This window comes from Phyllobates terribilis, unplaced genomic scaffold (genome assembly GCF_046119375.1).
Source record: "Phyllobates terribilis strain yellow unplaced genomic scaffold, ASM4611937v1 Scaffold_3__8_contigs__length_932513732, whole genome shotgun sequence".
Classification (NCBI taxonomy): domain Eukaryota; kingdom Metazoa; phylum Chordata; class Amphibia; order Anura; family Dendrobatidae; genus Phyllobates; species Phyllobates terribilis.
In genome coordinates, this window is record NW_027362763.1 from 60632602 (window position 1) to 60639564 (window position 6963).

The 6963-nt window shown below is 41.0% G+C and overlaps 1 long non-coding RNA gene across 1 annotated transcript; it reads right to left on the minus strand.

Annotated features, from left to right (window-relative positions):
- Positions 1 to 1987: 1987 nt before the first annotated feature.
- Positions 1988 to 3207, minus strand: LOC141257928 (uncharacterized). Its single transcript, XR_012318130.1, has 3 exons — positions 3117 to 3207; positions 2682 to 2770; positions 1988 to 2065 (listed from the first exon to the last, which is right to left on the minus strand). It is a non-coding gene; the product is annotated as an uncharacterized lncRNA (long non-coding RNA).
- Between the last annotated feature and the right edge of the window lie 3756 nt (positions 3208 to 6963).

Below are 6963 nucleotides of genomic sequence, written 5' to 3' on the forward strand. Positions count from 1 at the left end.
GGTGTGGTGGTATTTCTGCCTTCTATCTGGTAATATTGGTCTTGGTAGAGTGGATTGTGGTTGGTCATTTGTTTTATCTGATATCAATAAGGGGAAACCTCTTTATTTCCAATAGATATTAAATACTTGGATGTTTAACCCCTCCCTGCCCTGTGACTATTACACAGCAGCAGAGATGCAGTTGCAGAGGTTCACCAGAGAAAGCAAGTTGGCATTTGGTGAGATTTTCACCTCTGTATTTATAAGACAAAACCAGGAGTGGGTGAGAAATTCATAAAACATTACCTCGGATTGCTCCACTCCTGGTTTTGTCTTATAAATACAGAGGTAAAAATCTCACCAAATACTCAAAGTGCCACAATCTTCTGACAGTGCTGATTCCACCAATAAATAAGTGATCACCTTCCCAACCTGTGCATCGCTGATAACTTGTTTTCACCAATAAAAACCCTTTAATGCAAACTACAGTAATTGTACATCGCATTTCTGGTGAGCGCACAGTGATGGGCAGAAGCGGCCAATATAATGGGTATAACGGCTAACAGGTATTTGCAAATAGCTGAAGGGTGGGTGTGCCCCTGGAGTCAATGTCCCTGGTGGGCCCCAGACACCCCAGTCCGGCGCTGTTGACAGCAGTGACCTGGGGGTCTGAAATGCTTCCTGGGGCGATCCACATGCTGTCCCCATGTCATTTGAGCACTGTCACTATCGTTTTGGGCACTTTTTAGGCTTTCTACAGACTGTTGGGGGTGCCGCCGCAAAAATGCTCGGGTCTCCCATAGACTAACATTGGGCTCGTTGCTCGGGTCGAGCACCCGAGTATCACGGTGAGCTCGGCCCGAGCTTCGAGCACCCGAGCATTTTAGTGCTCACTCAACACTAATTGCCACTCTTCGTAATGTGCAAACAATGTCTTCTTCAGGTGGATTCCACCTGGATCCCTCATGAAAAGCACTAGATAAAAATGTAAATGATTGAACATATGCACTGCAATATAAAAACAACTTGCTGTGCATTGTGTATTTTTCAGTCTTTTTCAGCTTCTTTTATCCGCTTCCAGCTTTGAAAATTATGAAGTGGTTAAAGAAAGTGATCGGTTCATTCTGCTGGTGGCTTCTGTTTGGAAGCCGCTCACTATTTTATATGTAGTTAACAAAAACACTGATGTTTTCCTTAAGTGTCTTCTTATAAAATAAAAAATCAGTGGGTATGCTGGCGTCTATAAGGTGCTGTGTGTACGTACCCTTAGGAATAACAGAATCTCTGGTCATCTCCTCCATTTTTGGCCAGAGTTTAGAGGATTAATGGGAGACATAGAACCGCTATTCTCCAGTTTGGGATCTAACCCTTCAGACATACTATATATGAGGTATAGTATTAATATACCATAAAAGTCAGTAATAATCAATTAAATGCGAAAAGACATTAAACAATTTTAATTTTTTATTTCTTTGAATTAAAATTGCATGGAAGGATGAAGACAAGTTCTTGGAGGAGCCTTCAACTTTTGCACGTGTCTCTTGCTGGTCAGGAGGCCACAGGTAGGTGGTACAACTCCTTCCATACAGGTACAGCATTAATGGTGGATGTGCTGTAGTTTCTTCAGAGCGCTAGATTTGGGGGTTTTCTGTCCTCGAGATGTCAATGGTGCGTTGGTGGCAGCAGCCAAAAATGCAGCTTTCTCTGACAGCACGAGCAGCCCTGGATAATCCACGCCGGCAGGATGTTATCATCCGGCGGAAGAGAGAACCTAGGAGAAAAGATGTAAAACTGATGTAAGTAATGGGACTCCATATTAGAGGACACTACTGTGGTGTCACTGTAACATGACGTTAGAGGAATCTCATCATACAGAGGAGCAGAATCATTGTCAGCCATCATACATGTGACAATCCCACCACTGACGGATAACATCTGCTCCACATGACTTCTTCTCACTGACGTCATACAACATGGAGATTATCGTCACACTTACCTCGCCTAGTTTCCCCCTCTTCAACGTTCTCTGTTTTTAGTTGTTTTCTCAGTGTTCGAAAATATTTTCTTCTCTTCTGAACTGGAGATTCTAATCAAAAAGCCAGAAAAAAATGTTGATTATAAACTCCTAAAAGATGAGCTTTGTATCTTTATAGAGTTATGCAACTGATTAATATGAACCTGTAGCTCTTCTGGGTTCCGGTGGTGTCTCCCCAAAGAACCATGTCCCCATATTAATATGACATTACTTTCAGCAAGCCACAGTGTTATATAATCAGTTAGATAAAACTTCATTGTAACTTTAAAGAAGACCCATCACCAGGTCAAAAGTGTCCAAGATTCGCTCTTATTTTATGTCGGCTTCTCCCCTGAGTATTCTGATATTTGTTTTCCTAAAATCCACAGTACGGTTGTAGAGATATGGGACTTTTTATTTAGTGTTAATTATTATGGTCTTTATCATGTGGACGTGGTAACCTAAGGGCACGCCCCAGAGGATCCTGTGAGCACCGCCCCTTTGTAAAGAATAAAAATTACCACTAATTACAAAGGCCCATAACTCTGGAACCGTATGGGGGATTTTAACAAAACAAAAAATAGAATACTCAGGGGAGCAGAAAGAATAAAGGAAGTAATTTTAGAGCCTTAATATTTAAATTTTGGATCAAAGGCTATAATTGGATGGCCTATAAACCTGTACATACCTGACAATGAGGGCGAGGATGACTCACTGTTTTTAGCAGTAAAACACTGATTGTCTCCAACAGTTTTGGAAGGGGAAGATTCTTTCTGCCTGTTGGTAGAAAAAAGACACGTAAATTACAAGGAAAAAACAATAGAATAACGGAAGAACACCTGTCTGTAAGGTCAATTAGGACAACATAGAGGAGATATCCTGCTCAAGACCACATTTTACCAGCAAGAATGGAGTCTAATTAGTAATATTGGCCTGTAGTGAGTTGGAAATGAATGGTTGGTCGCAACAATCAGCTGTTATTGAAGTTATCACAAGTAAGACCCACAGAGATTGTGTAGTCATGGGGTGGTGGATGCTAGATTTAGACTTGTGTTACTCGTATCTTGTATTTGAATCCGACATATATCAGGACTAAATCTCATAATAATAATAATCTACTCACATTTCTGAGCGTTTTTCATTGATCTCTGGGGAACACCCTGGAGGTGACATAGGCACTTCATTGCCTTCATCACTGTTCTCTTGGGAACACTGTGGAAGTGACTTAGGCTCTTCATTGCCTCCATCACTGTTCTCTTGGGAACACTGTGGAGGTGACATAGGCTCTATATTGGTCATCATCCCAGTATTGGTGATATATAGCTAAAACAGATAAAGAAATATAAAATAGATATATTTAATTTTTTTTTGTAATTATAGGTTTCATACATTTTATTAGCCACATACTTACTTTAGAAGACCTTTGATAAGTTGATGCAAAGTTTTTGATTTCTGGCCAGTCATTGTCCTCACTTGTGTCCCCCTCATCTGAATTCATATGTTTGAAGCTGCTACTTCGAGCTAAAAAATACAAGTGTTATTAGAGACTATTAGTATAATACCCAGACAGTCACCATGTTATCACTAATAATGATGGGAACTGATTTTGACATAAAATGAAAGACAAGACACACGTCAGTTTTCTGCAGATGACGTCTCATTTTACTTACTGATAAAGTAGCGGGTGTCCTCATCTGACTTTAGGTCAGGAACGAACAGGGGCTTCTGACTTAAAAGGTTGTCAAAGTCTAAGTCACGCATAAATGGATGAATTTTGATCTCATTTGCGCCTCCTGGAAAAGGAAGGCAAGAAAGAAAGTGATACAGTCATTGTCAGAGAAACTGCTCCATATCTGTAGAATTTATGTTAATCTGAACTGAAGATGTAACAGAGCCGACATAAAGGAAATATATTGAACATTATAGCATGAAGAATGGGTAATAGACAAGTAGGTAGAGTACAGAACCTCAGTGCTGATCCTCATGGAACCCATCTTTTGTCTGGTCACGCTGTAATAATTCATTGATAATACTATTAATATTACCTGTTCCAAGTCTCAGTGCTGGAATTTTTCTGAGCAGTTGAGTGATGATGCCTCGAGCATTAGTTGGAGGAAAGTAATTACATCTCCAAGGTATATCATCTGTTATATAAAAAGCAAATATTATAAGAAATAAAACCTCTTCATTTATTTTCATAAAAAAAAAATTCCTTAACAAAGCTAGAAAAAACTACAGAACTATTCAAGTCAAATAACAGTGACATCACAAGCATTCAGATTATTTTACTTACCCTGGATGATACTGTGTAAAATATTCCTTCTGCAAGCCCCTGTAAATGGTGGATATCCAAATAGAAATTTATATAGGATGATCCCTATTGACCACCAGTCAACAGGCCTTCCATAGCCTATCTTTAGGATAACTTCTGGGGCCATGTAAGTAGGGGTGCCAGCAGTCTGGAAACCAACAGAAAAAGGAGATGATGATCAATAAATATAATTGCGACACATAACATCAGTGGAAATGTTTTTCTAGAGAAATTATAAATCAGAGAAGGAGAAAGAGATGAGATCTGTAAAGTACAAGACCCTGTAAGTAAAGCCTACCTCTTTATCAAGGAACTCTTTGGTGATGTCCTTAGTTGGAGTCTTGTAGAAGTCTGAGTTTGGTCTCATGAGGCCGAGTTTTGAAACCCCAAAATCAGTGACCTTAATATGTCCTGTTGATGTTATCAGGAGGCTGTGAAAGAAAAGATGGTGTCAGCACCAAGTAATAACCCACAGACTGTATAAGAAACTCTAACTTTCTTCCCCTCTAATATGCTAGAGGGGTCACTTACTTCTCAGGCTTCAGATCTCTGTGCACCACACCATAGCTGTGCAGGTATTCCACAGCAAGGACCGTTTCCGCAATGTACATACGGGCCAAGAGGACTGGTAAAGGACCCCTGTGCTTTAGAAGGGTACCACAGTCACCTCCTACAATAGAAAGCAAATATGAGAACTGAGGGTTTGTTACAATGTAAATTACACATGATGAGTGGGAATGTGAAAAAGGCGGAGACATTGGGACAGGATGGTCTATATATACTGTATAATGTAGTGCGTATACTGTATACTGCAGATAGACCCTATACATAGAGACAAAGCCTCATCTACGAGCCTCTAATTTTTTTCTCTGTGAACGTTCTTATCTATAAAAACTCTTCAAAAAGACAAATCTTCCTTTTACCCATAGTGGAAATTGCTGCCGTGCTCAGCGAGGACATACTGGGGGACTTTCATAGAGATCAATGGTTTTTCAGGCATCTTGGTAACAGATGACTTATAATAATTGCAAAGAGGACATGTAACCGTCCATGTGGGCACATTGTGGTCATATATAGGTGCTAGGATTAAGCAGACGTGGGCTGGATATAGATACAATGGATGTGTCCTACCTGGTACATACTCCATGACCATACATAGATGAAGTTTAGTAGGAAAGGAGCAGAACGTGGAGACCACAAAGGGACAATCTGCGAATGCTGAGATGTCCCTCTCCAGAAAGGCCCATTCAAGCCTCTTTGGCTTTTTCAGGTTCTCCTTGTCCATTTTCTTCATAGCGCAGACTTGGTTTGTGTCTTTATGGCGAACTAAGTGGACGGCCCTGGAGAGGAGAAAAAAACATGATTTACTATAAATTCTTATTAACAATCTATCTATAGATCTCATCAAATGATCTCCTGTATTAATGATTAATGTGGGGCCATCACTAGAAAACCATGTCTATAAATACATAAAATAACACTCCACAAATGATCACCAATGGGGGGTCCTCATCCACGTCACATCCTAACTGACCTGAATAGTGACAGATAGATGTGGACCGTGATGTGAACTCATAATTTGTCCATGGGAACATAACATGAGAAGGACGCAGAGACATCGTCATAAGGAGCCCTGGGAAATATATATAATACCAAAGTAAAGCTCACCCAAAGGCTCCACTGCTGATCAGTTTGATCGGTTTATAGTCGCTCTTACAAGGATTTCTCCCCAGGTTCAATGATCCGATCGCGGCCTAAAAAGGAATAAGAAATGACATTAAGACATAGAAACTGCAGGGGAATAAAAGCTGAAGATGCAGGAACGTCTCTCTTCTATATTATGTCCATGATGATTACACTGCAGCAGATGTAGGGGACGTGATACAAGCCGGACCCTGCACAGACACTATTATATTATAGGAGATATCCCCCTTATACAAAGACACAGGCGGAAATACAAACTCCGCACCACTGAGTACAGACTATCCTCACAGATGATGAAGCCACAGGGACAGGTGGCCATAAAATACCCTGTGTCTGCCTGGAGTGGACATGGAGGCCTCCACTATCATAAATCCGACCTTCTGCTAAATGGCTGGTAATCTGGAGAAGATCAGACAACAAGGACATGAGATGTAGACCTGTGTCTGCCTGGAGAGGACAGGGAGGCCTCCACCATCATGAAACTGACCTTCTGCTATATGATTGGTAATCTGGAGAAGATGAGACAAGGACATGAGATGTAGACCTGTGTCTGCCTGGAGCGGACATGGAGGCCTCCTCCATCATAAATCTGAGCTTCTGCTATATGGCTGGTGATCTGGAGAAGATCAGAGAACAATGACATGAGATGGAAACCTGTGTCTGCCTGGAGAGGACAGGGAGGCCTCCACCATCATGAACCTGAGCTTCTGCTATATGGCTGGTGATCTGGAGAAGATCAGACAACAAGGACATGAGATGTAGAAGATGATAGATCCTTACCAGGCGCTCCACTGAGTAGGCCGGATACTCCAGTACAAGCAGGACATTTTGGGCCAGTTGTTTAATAAAGGCCAATTCTCCACTTTGGGATTTTTCTTCAGCCTATAGAGATGAAAACAAAGAAGAAAGGAAAATTATGAGAGAAAAAGCAAAACGGAGGAGGCCATTTATATCA